We start from the raw sequence: 17,926 nt of genomic DNA, 5'->3' as shown, positions 1-17,926 counted from the left end.
ATTCTTGGACTAAAATAATTTGTAATAGCATCATATGCAATCTCGAGTGCATTATCCAATGTTTCCCAATGAGTATTATAATGAACTGAACTTTGCAACAAACTCAAAACTAATTTCCAATTTCCTGGGGCATTCCACTCCTCTCTGGAAATTCTAGGGGAATCCGTTGTTTGGTCAAATTAGGCAACTCTTCGTGTTCGAAATCTGCTAGTTGAACGAATCAGATTTGAGCAAAGTGATAATACCTATTAAGCTTTCTGCGCTTCCTGAATATAGGATCGTCTACAAACCTGCATTGTAATCGAAAACTCAAGAGTTTCAAAATAATCAGAAGAATAGTTTAGGCTGATTGAAACATCGAAAATAATTGCCAATGGTAGGAAAAGTATTTCTTCAAATATATCAATTTAAAAAAATTCTTTGGTTTTAAATTTCGCTGTCTGTTACAAAATCCGGGCTTTAAGTCCCCCAAATCTTCTAGTCTCAACACAATATTTTTGAATATAAAAGGCCAAAATACTATCATTTTAAAATTGTGATTTCTTCAATTAAAACTTTATTAGCCTCTAAACATTTCTTTACACTCTTTAAAAAAGGATAAAATTACTTTTATACAATGAACAAAGAACTTATGCTTTCAGTTGATAGAAAATTAAAAAATCGCCTTTCAGCTGCGCATTCTGATATATTTGAATCATAAAAGACAATATTTTTTAAATGTTTAAAAAATGTTGAAACGCATTCTTCAATTCAAACAAAGAATAAAATATAATTTTAAAACACAACATAGTTCGACTTTAAAAGTGCATGATGATTGAGACGTATTATTTCCTTTAAATTTTTGTTCACCGCATGGGAATAATAAATTAAAATCTCTCTGTTAAGAAGGACTTAGATCAATTCCGAAACCTTGTGCTATTGGCTAGAAATAATCAAAATTGGGAGAAAAAATGCATTTAAATGGAATTTTGTTAACTAAACTATTAGATAATTCATTGTAAATTCATCTTTACTTGTTGAAAATTCAGCTAATTATTTGCAAGTAGAACTACCTAGTTATAACTATTTTTGATCAAAATATAAGTATATTTTGTTAAAAATTATTATTTTTAATTAAAAAATCATTTCTTTGGTTAAAAATTAATCTATTTTGTTGACATTTTTCGTTTCCAATTGATTATTAATTTAATTATTAAACTGTTGTTTTTAATCCAACCACTTTATTAAAAAATCATTTTTTAACTGAATTTTTATAATTCTCGTTAAAAACGCATTTTTTATTAAAAATTTAACTATTTTGATCAAAATTAGAATTTTTTATTTGGAAATTTATTTTCTAAACTAATAATGTAACTCTTTCATTTTCGCCTCAAAATTAATAGTTTTTAGCTGAAAATTCATACTTTTCAGTATAATTGTTGATTGTTCATCATATCAGTTACAAATTTGATTTTTTTAAATAAAAGTAAAAATATTATAGGAAAAATTCGTTATTTTTCAGGTGAAAAGTAATTTGTTAATCTCAATATTTAACTAGTCCATTTTTACTTTGAGATTGTTCTTTTTCAGTTCCAACTTCAACAAATTAATAGAAATGCGTTTTTTTTGTATTTAAACTGTTTTTTGATTAAAAATTTAACTGTTTCGTTAAAACTTCTTTTTTTCCTGAATATTTATAATTTTAGTTTAAAATTCATTTCTTTTGTTAACAGTTGATCAATTTTGTTGATAATTAGCGTTTTTCAGTTAAAAATTAATTTCCTCAAAGTAAAATGTAACTACAGTGAAACTCTTCTATGGCGCCGATTTTGGGGCTGACGGTTGGTGGGAATAAACTCATTATAGCCTGCTCCGTTTGTGTTTGTTCACGCCTGAGTGCTTGCCGAAGTGACAACCGCAGATCCCACGCACCCCGCGCAGCTCCTGTTACACGTACCCGCGGCATGGCTTCAAGTCTCGGAAGGGCTATAGAAGGGAAGGCTATTGAAGAGTTTTAGTGTATTTAATTTTCGCTTGGAAATTGATCATTTTCAGCTGAAATTTTGTATATTTTATTATAAGTAAACTGTTTTTGATAAAATATTCAACTATTTGCTTACAAAATCATTGATTTGCCTGAGTAATTATAATTTCAGTTTAACATTAATTTTTTTCGTTAAATTGATCTACTTTTTTGACAACTACTCTTTTCTAATTAAAAATTATTTTTCAAACTATTAAAAATTTAAACTAATTTTTATTATAAATTGAACTTTTTGATGACAATTTTTTTCTTGTTAAATATTAATTATATCAGATAAAAACTCATTTCTTTGGTTAAAATTTAATTTGAAATATCAATTTTCACAACTTTTCGTTAAGAATTAATTTTTTTATTGAAGGTTTACCACCTTGGTTTAAAATTGAACTATGTTGTTCAAAAAAAAATTTTTTCTTGGTTGAAAATTAACTGCTGTAACTGAAAGTTTAATTCTTTTATTTTTTGTTAGCAATTCATCTTCTTTAGTGGAAAACTAAATTATTTGATTGAAACTTAATGTATTTGATGTATGAATTATGTAATGTGTAGATGGCGACTTATAAAAATGTATATGGCTGCTGTCAGCTAAAATCAGCGAATTTCAAAATCGGGCTTTTTTAGTAACCCTGGTTCAGTAGTTTTACATAGCTATCTTTATTTAATTTGTATGAAAAGCTTTCATTCCTTCTCTCTTGTCAAAAGTCAAAAGGCAAAAGTAGAAATTCAGGAAGTCAGGAATATAAATTCAGTCCTCAAAGATCAGAGGCCGAAGAGTCTGAAGTCAGGGATTAAAGAGCAGGTATAAAAGGTGCGAAGGCTGGGGTGTCAGGGCTAAACGGTTAAGAGTGAGAATTCAAACGTTAGAGCATCAGGAAGGACAGATTCGGGGTCGAAGAAAAAAAGTCTAAGATGATTGGTCATAGGTCCAACGGCCAGAGAGAAAAGCTCAGGGTTCAAATAGCAGGGGTCAAAAATAAGGGATACAGGTCTAGGGTTAAAGATCAGGGACAAAGTTGAAGATCCAGATGTGAAACTTCAGGAGGTCGGCGGTGAAGGGTCAGGGATAAAAAGGCAATAGGTCAAAGATCCACGATCAGAGATCAGGGGTTAGGGATTAAAGGTGAAGGGTCAGAAGTCAAAAGTCAGAGAACAGAGGTCAGACGTCACTGCCCATGCGTTACATAAATATACTAAATTTCATGAGCTTTGCTAGATTCTAACCTCGAGAGTTGTAGATCCAAAACTTTGGATAATAGTTTCACGATACTGTTTCTCTTGGTAAATGACACTCGTGTGAGTCCGGTAGAAATGCGGGGGCATGTAGTCTCTGGGAACAGTGAGCACTGAGCAGTGAATACACCACTCGAGGGATAGTGGTAGACGAAGGCATGTTCGAAGCTCGAAGTTTTTGTGGCGATAGTGTCGGGGTTTCCTGGTTGTCTGTGGTAAGGTAGTGAAGTGGTGTCAGTGGTAGTAGCAGTGGCGAGAGCAGTGCCCATGGGAGAAGGGGTTCGGAATCAAACCAATGCTGTCTTTACATTCAAGTATTGTGTCTCTGTGTGTGCTGTGTTATCTCACACACTCGTGAATTCACATGATGTACACTATCGTGTCCCAGGGCAGTACAATAGAAACCAACCTCCAGCACCCCTGTCTGCACTGGCTTCAATTATTACAGCGCCCAAGGTTCTCTAATTTACCTTTACCCTTCTATCCCCCCCCCCATTTCTCAACCCTCCTTTGCCGATATTCCAGCACTGTGTGTTTCTCTCTTGGGGTTCCCACCAACCCGTTTCGTCCGACGCGAACGTTGTTTCTCTCCCGATTGTTCGTGTATCGACACATAAAAAGCAGTAAATTAATGCGCCAGTAGGAGAAACCACCTGGAGAACCACTTCGGACCGCAGCGCTCGTTTACTTTTTAACTTGTGCCGCTGATTTCTCGTTTACTCGCTTCCCCGACGCTTTTGTGCCAGTTCGTACAGGTGTGATTTAGCGAAGTTGGCCGTGAGGTCGATTTCATTTCACACGCCATCGCTTCGACTGCAGTATTGAGGAATCAAGGAACGCAGGATTGAACAAATTGACATGGCCATTGAAGTTTGTTAATGACATCCTATCACCGGGGCTCGGATCATGCGAATTTTTCGAATATTTGGACGATAATGCTACTAATCGACTTTTTTCGTTTTGCTCAGAAGTTCGCTGTGCTTAGTTTCATTTTCAATCACAAGAAAACTTTAAAAATTGAAATTCAGTACTAGCAAAAACTGTACCATTTAAAATTAAAACATAAAAAATGGAATAATTTCACATTAATGCTTTATGATTAGAGAATTTTTAATTAATAGCGTTTATACTTGAACGATTTCAAATTTTGTGAATCCGTATTCAGAGTTCTAATGTTTTCAGTTTTAAGTCTTAGCCGACATTTTTAGGACGAAAACTTTTGAAATCGCTTAATTGTAAATTCAATTACCGTCTTGACGCTCTTTTTCTATTCTCCTTTTTTAAAGAATGCCTCTTTTTCTTCTTCTTTCAACAAACTTTCACTTTTTCTCGTTTTCTCTTAAATACAAACTAAATTGATACAACCTCATAAGAAAATCCAACTAATTCTGTTAAATGTTCATTTCGTTGTTGTCAGAAATTGGATATTTTTTAAAAATTTAAATATTTTTGTGAACATTTTTTTTAGTCAACAATAGGATTTTATGGTGCAATGTTTGTTTTTTTGAAAGAATTAATCTTTTTTGATCAAAAATTGCCCTTAAATGGTAGGGATGTAATATTTTTCGGTTAAAAAATTATTTTACTTCGTCGAAAATTGGTTAAAGAATCGTCTCTTTTGATTGAAATACGAACTATATGGTGGCAACTGCAACTGTTCAGTTAAAAAATATTATTGTTGTTTATAACTAAACTTTTCAGGCTGTTGATTAGCCTGCTTTATGAATATTCGATTTTTACTCAGATAGTAAAATATTTGATTGAAAATATAACTGTTTTTCTTAAACAATCATCGTGTTGAATTCTAAGTTTTTTTTATTATGGCATTATTTTTCATCTTAAAATTGATCTTTTTGCTTGATAATTTAACTATAAGCTTAGAGGGTGCAATGTTCCGCTCAAAATAATTATTTTTTAAATTGAATAATGTTCAAAATGCATCTTTCTTCGTTGAGAATTAACTTTATTGTTCAAAATTAAAATATCTCTAAAAAAAGTCGTCTTTTTGGTATAATTATTAGAATATTAGGTTCAAAATGAAACATTTTTGTTAAAAATTCATCTCCTTGCATTAAAAATTCAAAATTGTAGGTGGATGACTCAAGTGCATTTTAAAACATTGTCTTGTTAGCTTGGAGGTTAAATTATATTTTCGAAGTTGACCCTAACTTGTTTAAAAATTCCACCATTTCTTTAAAAATTCATCTTTATATATATTTTAAACTATTTGGTTGTGAATAAGACTGTTTCGTGAATTTTTTTTAATTTAACTATTTAAATGAAAAATTTAGATGAAAAATTAACTCTTGTGAAAAATTCAACTGTATTAATTTTATTTCCCCAAATTTATTCTCCTACTATTTTCCTATTTCACTGAAAAATCACCCTATTTTCCCTGTTTTTAGAGAATTTTGGACTGTCAATTCTTAATTGTTAAAAAATTAATCATTTTATTTTAAAATTACAAAGTCTGAAACTAAAAGCTTTAATTACTGATTCATTTCAAGTTTGAAATGTTTAAAATGTTTAAAATTAATGTTCCTAAATTTCAAAATTGCGGTAAATTATAAACTTTTCTGATTTGAAAAACATCCAAGTTGATAAGTTTAAAATTTCAGAAAGAAATCTTTTAAACCGAGATTCAGAATCTTTCCATTTGAATGACTATTGTTAAATAATTGTTTTAGCATTAAAGTTTACTTTCATTTTTCCAGGAATATTTGAAAATCAATAGGAATTATGTACTATATATTCCTGACTAAATAAAGTTATTATTTCAGTTATTCAGTTCCTGATACGGCCTTTTTTATCACATTTAAAACTTTGATGCAAACTTTGAATTATGTTTAAGGAAAAAGTTTTACTGTATTATATTCTTGAATCAACTTTAAATTGTGTTAAAGTGAAAGTTTTACCATTGAAAATCCATTTTCAAATATTCTAAATCAACGTAACTTCCTTATTTTTCAATAAAATCTAGCAATAACATGTTGTAGTCCATTATTTTCGAGTCAAGAAATCTCTCATGTTTTTGCATGATAGGAATGAAAAATGTTAATACAAAAATCTATTTTCATAAAATAAGATAAAGTGCCACAAAAAATAAAAATAAAATGTCTTTAAGTTATCGTGTTCACAAAGAAGTGCGACACACACATATCCATACAAGTTTTCAGAGCATTTTATACATTTTTTAAAAAGGAACTTTTATTTGAACTCAAGTATATACTGGACAAAAAACAATGTGGAACAAAAAAATTGTTATTGGTAAAACTGTTGCCATTTTTATTTTCATATTTGCAATATTTGTTGTGCGAGAAACTCGACATCTCAATTTAAAAAGAAAGGTAATTAAAACTATTAGAAAACTTATTTCATAAAGCTCAATTGATTTCCAGATATTTGACTAGCTTTATGATTTTTGATTCGCTGATGGCATTCAAATGATGAGAAAGAGAGGAAAAGCGGAAAAATGTAAATCGATTTTCCAAGTCTCACTTTTTCCCGGCTCCAGCAGAAACGCGTGCTGTAGCCGTCAGTGCTCAACGAGCCTCGGAGCAATTTGTCTGGCTGGTGGTTCTCCACGTATGAATCCAATTTAAAGTAAGGCTGGGAGAGAAGAGAAAGGGCACGGAGGGATGAGAAGGTGCAACGAGTATACGAAACGCTGGCGAAGCGAAATCGACTCTGGCTCAGGCTTGCCTTCGCGAAACGCTAAATAATCGTCTTTCCTTACCTATATCCCAACCCTGTCGTAAAACTATTTTCGAAAATTTATTCAAATTTTCCGGAGGCGCTAGTCCGCATTAAATTTTCGGGCGAAACTCCAGTTAATGTTCGCAGACCTTCCCACCTTTTCTCCCTTTCCTGGGGTCCGTGCACAGCTCAAAGAGAATGCTAGCTCCACTGGAAGTTAATTCCATTTGCAGTTTACAAGCCGACGCTCTTTCAGCATCGATTATTGTTTTAAACTGTTTAGGTATACTGTGAATTTTGAATTATGATCATACTCCACCATATCCGGTAGTAGAATTCAAGAAAGCTTGGCTTCGAGGTAGTATTCTCGTATATGGGAAATTCTCTACACGCAGGGCATTTCCGTCTCCAAGGATAATTGATCAAAACTATTGATTGTATTATAAAAAAAATCGACACTATTCTTCCTTTTAGTGCCTCATAACATGATCCATAGAATATAAATTTATTTTATTATTGCAGCTCACAATATAATCACTCTAACCAACCGCCTTTTTTATAAAGTGCCTTTTTTATTAGGCGACTTCTCTCACCAGGTACTTCTTTCTTCCATGGCCTCTAAATTCGGAAAGGGTCGTACTCTTCGAATTAAATGCGCTTGCGGGAGAGGATATTCAGATAATCCGCCAATGCGTCTTACAGATTTTTCCCGCCTAGACTTAGGGGTGTGACTTGACTAATCGGGCGCTTAGTGATCACGATCAAACGCTTAAAATTAAAATTGAGGACAAGCAAAATTTGTAGCATTTTAATTGAGACCATAAATAATCGAGTATTTTCCCTGCTATGCTATATATTCCAAACTTTTTTAAAAAATTTATAGTCTTTGAAATAAAACAATTTCTGATTAAGTGAATCCATATTTAATTGAAAATTTATCTTCGTAGGTTGAAAATTCAACTGTTTGACTGAAACTTTAATTGCTCTGTTTGAATAGTTTCCTGCTTTGCTCGATATTCTTCAACTATTTGGATTTTATGCCACTGTCTGGTTGAAAATGATTATTACTTTTAAATTGTACTATTTGTTTAAAAATTAATATTACTTTTCTGCAAAAGCTTAACTTTTTAAATTATAAACATTCAGAGTTAATGAATCTTCACTTGTATATCTCAAAAGTTAAAGAATTTTAAATTGAAAATCATCAAAATTGAGGAAGTTTCAAATGTACACCTTCAAAATGGTACGATTCCAAGAAAACGTTCAAAATGACATACCTTATAAAATAAGTGTTGAAAATCTAATAATTTTCAATTTTATATGGAATCGCTGTAATAATAGGAGTAATGATAGTAATAATTCCTACTTAGCGACACCAAAAACTTTAGGACGCTTATTTTTATGGAAATCGGATCTCTAGCTCCAAACATTTTAAAAAAATATTTTAAGGTTCATACATTTTTTTAATTGCTTATACTGCCATCAACAAATAGTTTGAATAATAAAAAACTTCAAAATACCTTTAAAAAAATGGTCACTAACAAAACAGACTATAATACATAGAGAATCGCCCATATGTAAATGATTTCAGTAGTATTCTCGTTTTCAGGCAGCCGCCAGTAGTAGAAACCGTTATGGGTTGGACCATTAGAAGCAATTTAATTTTAATAGAGAGAGAAAAATAAAAGCGATACTGTGCCAGGGAATATTTTTATATTCATAGACTTTTCGTCCTTTCGCTATTAAAGCTCAAGCTTATTAACATTTTTAAATTAACTTTATGCAGAAAATAATCATCTTTTCATTTTCTTTTCATTAAATATGCGGTTTCTAATCTACGTCTTTTCCAACTAAAATTAAGTTATTAATTATATTTTTCAAGAATTTAGAACGTGAGTTTTTAATTTAATAATTTAAAAACCTTTCAATTCCTAAATTTGTGAATCCACTTGGTCCACATTGTAGCTTCTATGTTTCCGCTCGCTTTTCGCGTGTTTTTTGTTTGTTGTGTCACGAACTTTTGTGTCATGTCATTGCAACAGCTTATTAAAATTTATCAATCTAAAATCTAACAAAAGTTTCTTTCAAATCAAGTTGTTTCCTTTGCATGGAATTCCTTTTTTGTTGACTTTCAAGTTATTAATTTTTCACTTTAGATTAAACTAAATGAAGTCGACTAAGCGTGATACAAAATTTGAAATGATTTATTTTAAATTACTTACTTTCAGGGTCCTGATTTAAGAATAATTAGATTTTAATAGAGGTTTAGAATTGTTTGATATATAAAGCTCCAGGTATGAACTTACTGATTTTTAAAGCTTCTAACTCAAAATCATATACTTACAAATTTCTTAGAATGATTAAATTTTGAAGGTTTGCCATTGAAAATTCTTAAAGTTTAAGCAGTGAAAATTATACTATTATTAAAATGATATTATTTTGCAAGTTTTTGTTTTAAATTTACAATTTAGAACAAGTGGATTTTATTTTTTTTAATAACATATTATTCATGAATTTTCAAAGTGAAATGCTTATAGTTTAACCATTTTTAACCAGAAGCATTTATAACTGAAAATTTTTCAACAATGCGAAGCCTATAACAATGAAAAATAGTAATTTTCGTGGTTCTAGAGTTCACGATTTTTTAGCATATTGTTTACTTTAATGACAATCCTCTCGTCATTTTTTAATTTTTTGGAAAAAATACAAATTTGTGTGGTCTTTCCTGACGAATATTTTGATTTTGGTGTGGAAAAAAGGTTTGTAGCATTTGTCAAACCATTTACTCAATACTTCGAAAGTCATCCAAGCAAAAAAGAAACATCTTTTAAATTGTGAAAGTGCATAGGTCAAGAAATTATTTGGAAAGAATTTAAAAAAAGTTTAAATGAAAAAATATTTATATTAAAATATAGACATCTTCTTTACATAAAACAAGTGTATTTTCTAATCCAATATATATCGGATTGCAAAAAGTTACATTCATTTAAATAAGTGCTTAAGATTAAAACGAATAATTCCTTCGACCCTATATCAACTAGTTGATCCTAAAAAAGTTTATTGATATAAATATTTATTTTCTGTGACAGGTGAGTCAATCTCGGATACCTTTGTTGATTAGATGATCTAAAATATGTCGTGAGTACTTCAGATTTCATTTATAAACGCTGGAATTAGAAAAAGAATCACCACTTCATGATCGCGGTCGAAGCAGGAAAATCATGATCGTTCTGGTCCATGAGTGGCAAGCTACAGCGAACTATTCTGTTGAATTATAATGATGCATTTCACCCTTTTCTTTTCGTTTAATCATCTGAAGTGTAAAAAGTATTCAAAATTTTCACGAGAAGATAATTATAAACGAATTTTCTAAAAAATGTAACTGAAGCTGAATGCTGTTACCGTTGCTGAAATTTCTCTTTCTGTTTAGGAAAATTCAGAAACGGTTTCTGCATAAAGCTTAAGTGAAGTATCTCTGAAAATCCCTCCAGAAATTTCAAACAGTGCAGGAAATATTTCTGGTGTTCTGATAAGCGTATAGAATTTTTTATTTGATGTAATTTTCATTTAGTGATATTGCCCAAATCTGTGAGTTTGATCGCCTTCCTCTTTAATAATTGTTAAAAAAATGTTGTACCTAATACCTGAATTGCTACTTGCTTAGAAAAATTATAACTGGAAAATCTAGAGATTCCTGAACCTTAAAAAACCCTGGATTTGTCAGTGATTTTTTCAGCATTTAAGTATATTCCCTGTATCTGACCATTTAATCCTTCATATTTCCCCACGCTGACACTTTAACCGGATTTGAGTAGACACTCTAATAATATTGTCCTTCATTTTAACTTCTATTGAGGTTAAAGCTGATTGTTCTGAGTAGAATAACCTTAAGGATGTGTGACTTATTAATAAATTAGGATTCATAGCTTATGCGGTCTTATAGTCCGGATTAGGATAAGTTTGCTTTTGGTAAAATGAGGTTCAGAGGTGGAAAACTCGAAAATCTTAACTATTCGTAAGCCATGGTATAAAGGAGAAGCAAGTGAACGTGATAATCACAGAGGCTGTTTTATGTCTCACTTCCGCTGGTGCTGTTTAAGTTGGTTCTAGAGTTCTGGTCTCTCTCTAGCTCTCTCTCTCTCTCTTACACATTTCTCTCAGGTACATAGGTACGTGCTGTTCCGGAGAGCAGCCGGAGGAACCGGAAGCCTTAAGCTAACCAGGACGATGCAGACTTTACAGTGTGTACTTTCCCGAGTAGATACGGCGATACTTACTCGACAGACTGCAGTACTCGGCACAATGTACTGTAGCCTGCCGACAAAATCTATTTTAGCCAAGCAGCTGAAACAAGACGTTCCTTGCCACTCTTTCTAACCTACCACCTCTAACCATAAAACTTCTTATTTAAAAAAGAGGAAAATCGAGTCTGTCCACAAACTTGAATTTAAGAGCTTTGAAAATTTTAAATTTAAAGCAAGCACGTCCCATAGGGAGTAGAAAAAATAAATTACTTTTTTACGGTCTTACCACTAATTCTCCACACAGAAGAAACAGAAGATAAACTTTACATCGATTTTCGACGAAAAATTCTCTGCAACAAAAATTAACTTCACAGGATAAACTTCATACAAATATCGGTTAAACTTTTTTTTGTTTTTCCATGACAAACACATAGTTTTTGAAATATGCGAAGTTGGCTACATAAAACTTTATCGCTCTAAAAAATTTCCTGCAAAAAATGTTATTCTTAGTTTTTTCTGTGCAGCTTCTATGTCCTTTCTTTTATCCTTGTATTTAAAAATACTTTCATCGGAGTATCTAACTGGCCGAGAAAAGACCGGGAATTGCTTGCACCTGGAAATGACCTGTAATTTAATTTAGTGACCGCACATTTTTATCAGATGTAAATACATTCTTAAAAGATGCCTCGAGGGCGATGTGACACAATAATATACAGGGTGGGCACGCTGGGGCTTACATACATGGCGAGTTGAATGCTACCTGAATTGCACAACAGCAGAGGAGAAGCCATTATACAGGGGTATTTTCATATTTCGCGCCTTTAATGTTGCATTCGGATCGGTCATTCGGCCAAGTCCGTGCATCTTCGGATGGAGTTTATGATAGTTTCCATGGTTGCATTCGAAACTTTAAACGGTTATGTCCAGATTCACCTGTTTGCCCTAATCGCTCTCAGAAAATGTAGGCAATATCAATTTAAAGTTTACGCATGTAATATTTCATTCACTTTATTTAAAACATATCCTGTCTATTCATAACATACCTTTTTTATGCAGTAAAAATAAGCGTTAAACACCATTCACTCTTCGCCCACTGGAAGCGCAGAATATTATTACTATTTTATAGTATTTGTCACTCAGCAGCCATTCTGTAATGTTATTAACACAGAAAAAAATGACGTTTACTTCTCAGTTCACATGTCTAACTTCATTATTAATTAAACACTTTCATTATTTGTAATTACTATATAACATAACTTATATTGTTTTGACTCTTATATCCGTTTGAAGTTTCGAACGCAACTATGGAAACTATCATAAACTTGATTCGAAGATGCAAGGGCTTGACCGAATGGCCGATCCGAATGAAACTTTAAAGGTGCGAAATATGAAAATACTCCTGTATAATGGCTTCTCTCCTGCTTATGTGCAATTCGGGTAGCATTTAACTTGCTATATATGTAAGCCCCAGCGTGTCCACCCTGTATATTTAATTAACGTCAGTTAAAGATAAAATCGAAAAACTGGTAAAATTAAGATACTGTTACTTTAATCAAACGTAATTAATTAAAAATGATTGATATTAGGGTGTAATTTATGAATAAATATTCCATAAGCATAATTTGATATTCCAGCATACATAAATAATTTTGTGTCATTCTCTATTCCCCTGCTTTTCCACTTTTCTCTCTATTTTCGTAAAATGTTGAAAATAAGAGAAACATTCTTCTTTAACTGTTTAAAGTTGAAGAAAATTGATAAGTCTATTATAAACAGTGAAAAATGGACGAGAATTCAGAATTGAATAACTAGTGTTGAAAATTGAAAAAAATGTATCATTAATTTTCTAGCATCTAGAAATTTTATTGTTAAAAATTGAAGAAAATTGATATTTAACCTAGTAAAAATTCAAAAAAAATTGAATTTTCAACTGTTAAAATGTATAAAAAATTAAATTCTTAACTGTTGAAAATCTAAGAAAATTAAAATTGAAAGAAAACTGAAGAATATTGAACATTGAGCAAAAAATTTCAAATAAATTCTAACGCTAATCATCTCCTTCTTACTATTCGCCGTGAGCTGCCGATTGTAGGGGATAGACGAAACGATGTCAGCGCGCAGGGTGGCGAGTAATGAGTTTAGCGGGCGTGTGTTTTCATTGCATTTTATATACTTTTCAGTAGGCAATGTGTGGAATTATACATTATGTATCAGTTCGTCAAAAATTTGTTTTCTAAATTGCCAAGTTAAATTAAGCCAAATTAAAGAATTTCAAAGTGAAAACAATTAAAATAGTAAGGTTGGAAGTTTTTATCTCTTTGGAATTTTGATGAATCAAGGCTTTCTATTTAAAAATATCCAATTTTAAACATTTGAGTTATGTTTGCTTGTTTTATATGCACAGTCAAACACTGCAACTAATTAATTAAATAATTATTCTTTTTTCTAATTAATTAATTTTTAATTTTTATGCTTTGAAAATGGAATATTTGAGACTGAAACTGTATTTAAATAAAATTTGAAATTGAATCATTTGGACACCTATATTCTTTAACGGTTTCAGAGTCGTCTTAGAAAATTGGTAATTAGTGAGAACTGTATTTTCAAAAACTATGTTAAAAAATGAACATTTTTTGCTGGAAGATTTATAATTTAAGAAGGTGGAAATTGTACTTAAAACAAGCTTAAATGTAACTTATTTCTATTATTGTGTATTTCTTTAAAATACATTTGTTTTAAATGACTGAACCTACTAGATATGTAACAGGTAGATTTTTTCAAGTTTGTAAACGTATACCCACAAGCTTTTTATAAGAAGTTTAAATCGCTAGTGTTCCCAACTTTCCATACACTATTACTAAACTTAAAAGATTAATGTTTAAACAAATTCTTACATATTCTTGTATTATTGCTCATTTAGTCTCACATACACGTGCCCGCTATTAACTTTCGAACCGCTAAGCGGCGACACGAGCGCGGCTCACAGCGAATATCCGATTTCTGGAAAAGAAACTTAACATGAAAATCCGTTAAAAAATTTCTTAAAATTATTCAAAAATACGACATTTCTTATAAAAAGATTATTTTTTCTTTTATATATTCAAAAATTGTTGGTTTATCTTCCCCTATTTTTATTATTTATTATTATTATTCAATAATCTTCGTCTCTTCAGATTTTCGGTGGTACTGTAGAAATTTATAAAATCAATTCTGCTACCTCTGTCCAAAAAATATATGGTTGAAAATAATTTTTTTAAAATTATTCTATTTTAAACTACAAAAATGTAAAGCAAACTTTAAACTTTAACGATTGATTGATAAAGTAACAATAATTTCCTTCCGGTATATTAAAAAAATTATTCCTCTAAACACAAGCCTATAACATTGCAGCGATCTGATATTAACAACTCTTTTTTTTACCCATATATATTTTTTATAATTTGTCTTAAGGCTAAGTCTAAAATAAAAACTTTTATTGGTGGTCAAACTGTCTTCATATCAATATTTTTTGCCCTATTACTTATAGGATATTTTATAATAGAAAATTATACCTAAAATTGTTATTCTAAGTTTACATATTCATCACAATAAGATTAGTCTTACTTTAATTAATAAATATCCGTCACAGAAAGCATTTATCAAGAATTCAATTCCAGTTAATCTTTCGGTATCAGATGTTTTGAAGAACTCTAAAAAGTACTTTGGATTTATAAACCATGCCTCATTTGATTGTCATTGTCTATGAGGAAAATCTGACACTCACTACTATAAAGAAAAATTTTAATTTTCTACGAGCAACTTTCCTCTTGTAGATCTCGCAAAACATATTTCATTACGAAAAGCTCAAGTTCTTCACATTGCGAATATGATAAGCGCTATACAAAAAGAGCTAAAGCCTCTTTCATGAATTACCGAGCTCTTCTGCATTTTTCATTCGAAAATGTTTTATTTCGTTTCTGAATAACTGCATTTAAAAAAATTAGTAGTATTCCGAAATCAAAGCATGCTTCATAAACATCAAATAAAATGCGATAAAGTAAATGTTTGATAATAATTAGCCTATGGTATAATATTCAGACTTTGGCAAAACTGTAATTAGTTTGAATTGCTTTATACTCATATGTTCGCTAAACAGTTAACTCATTCCAACCGAATCCGGATATTTGCTGCCTTTGAGAGGAACTTTAAACAATAAATAATAGGTCGAGTATGGCCTTCCGGCAAATTGAAACTAATTTTAATTTTCTCTTTGTTGTATTTGATCATCAACCTGACCATGTCGAACTTCATGAATCCAAATATGTCAACACGTTTCTTAGGCTTTTCTATCAAACTTTTTGCTTCTAAAAAGTGTATACTTTTTCAACACCATATTTTTATTATATCTCTATTAAATTTTATCCACGCACAACTTTGATCAAATCCTTTCTTTCACAATTTCAGAAATTTTGATCAAACTCTGTGCTTCAAAAAATCGAATACTTTTCGGTCAGCGTATTCTCATTAAAGTTCCATTTCATCTAATTACGGTACAGGACTTATTAAACAAGAAAACCTATGTTCCAAAATCTTGGAAGACTTTAAAATATTTCTCGAGAAACAGAATTTGATAGAAATCTTCTAGGTTTCGAAAAATAGGATTTAATAGATTTCTGGTACGAATAAAATTGTATAGAGTTTCAATAAGAATTTGTTGACAGAAAAATAAAAGATTTTACAACGGGTAGAGTGAGATAAAAACTTCTATGTTTATGGAATATAGAATCTGAAGAAAGTCTTGTGTGATTAAGATTAAATAGAGCTTCGTTAAAAAAAGTTGATAGAAAAGTGTAAGATTTCTCGACAGATAGATTTAGCTAAAAACTTTTAAGTTTCTGGAACATAGGATTTGATACAAGTCTTTTTACGATTAAGTTTTAATAGAGTTTCAATGATTAGGTGCTCATAACAAAGTATAAGATTTAACGAGAAATTTGTACAAATTTTATTTAATGCCAATCAAAAGCAATTTTATCCAAATCGCTTGATGCAAATTGATTGCCTTTTCAGTAGGACATCATGGGACACTTTCACTAAACATTATTACTTGATAATTCATTGTGATAGACTTTCTATCAAAAGCATTTAATAGAAACATAAAGGAAATTCTTTAAATTCTGGATACGGGAAACGGTTTGAAAAGTTCTAATTTTTATCAGATCAAATCCTATCAATCTTTTTCAGTAGAGAGAATACGACACCAAAGATGCTGGAAGAGTTTTCCAAATTGTAGAGTTATAACTATTAAATATACGAGGAAGCAGAGATATATGGGAATTCTGACAGTGAAAAGGACTTAGAGAACTTGCTACGAATTCGCAAAGCGAATAACTTACTCTTATCGGCTTCCGAGCAATCCATATGTATATTACGAGCTTAAGGCTATGAGTACACTTCGGAGAGGCGCTCAAAGTCAATTACCTCGAATTGGACTTCCAGTTCGCTCTCTCAAGTTCATTTAAGTTCGCTCCGGTTCCGAAGGGTTCTGGAGTGCGTGAAACCACCGATACAGAGGTGTTAATAGTTAACAGGTAAGTTCGTGGTATATTGGCTACTTTGAAATCTCAGGTTTCTCCAATTTGCCCCTCCCCCACCCCCCTATTTTGAACGTCTCTTACATCACCGTTTCCTCTCTTCCACTTGGACTTGTCGTTTCAAGACAAAACGACTTCCGTGAGAAACGTTCCGTCCAAGTTTTACGAGGTGATCGTGTAAAGTAAGAAGGGAAATATAAATCTTTCTTCGAAAACACCCACACCTGTAGTTCTTCCTTTGTCGACTTGGCGATTTTAAGAGAGGAGAGTGAAAAAAGTTTCTAGAACAGATTATATTATTTTTTAAGAGTAGGCAACAGATCATGATAAAAGAGATCTTCTTTTTTCACATTTATGTGGCAATTTTACGAGGTAAGTTCGAGAAGTATCCGACCTATCCATTCAACGCAAGCTTATTCAGCAATTTCTGGTGAAATACGGTCTTATAGAAATTCGGCAGCCCTTATAGAATCCTGACCTAGCTGCCTATGATTTTTGGCTAGTTACTAAATTAAAGTATCCTCTAAAAGAAAACTGATTTCAAGACGTAAAATAAATAAAAGAGAGTGCGATCGAGCAGCTGTAAGGTGTTTTGTAAGGTGACTATAAGAAGTGCTTCTGAAAGTAGGAGGATCGTTTATACATGATGTTCGGGGCTTTCAAAGGAGTATAGTTTGAAAGGGATATAATCGCAATTGATCAGAATTAACTTCTACTCCTAGCATACCACAGGAAGGAAAATTCATTTCAGTTAGTATTTGGTTAAGCATTATGGTATGAAGAAAATGTCTTTTAAAATTCAAAAATTATGGATTTATATTTTCGTTAAGAGAAAAATAATGGTTACTTAAAAATTCGATCTTTCATTGATTTTTGAAAAAAATGTTTTGCTACATTAATTATTTTAATTAGTCAACCGTTATAAAATATCTATTATTCTGCGAGATTAAGACGTCCATGGTGACAGACTTTAAAAAGCGAATTTTAAATTCCTCCAACACACCAGTAATCACTAAAAAGCGTCATCCATCAGAAAAGCTGGTTACGGCAATTAAACAGTCATTCTAGAGAAGCGGACGGTCTAAACGAAACCGGTACGAAAAAAGAATTAAAAAATGGCTGCTGGTAAAAACATCCTCTAAATATCGGCATTTACGTGTGCC

General features: G+C 31.4%; 1 protein-coding gene across 1 annotated transcript in view; it reads left to right on the top strand.

Annotated features, from left to right (window-relative positions):
- LOC117179779 (nephrin-like) overlaps positions 1-17,926 on the top strand; it is a 628,567-nt gene that overhangs the window by 305,712 nt on the left and 304,929 nt on the right. The window lies entirely within an intron of this gene.

The sequence above is a fragment of the Belonocnema kinseyi genome, chromosome 9 (assembly GCF_010883055.1).
Source record: "Belonocnema kinseyi isolate 2016_QV_RU_SX_M_011 chromosome 9, B_treatae_v1, whole genome shotgun sequence".
NCBI classification, from domain to species: domain Eukaryota; kingdom Metazoa; phylum Arthropoda; class Insecta; order Hymenoptera; family Cynipidae; genus Belonocnema; species Belonocnema kinseyi.
Note: the sequence above shows the minus strand (reverse complement) of the source record. Positions and strands in the feature narration are given on the sequence as shown.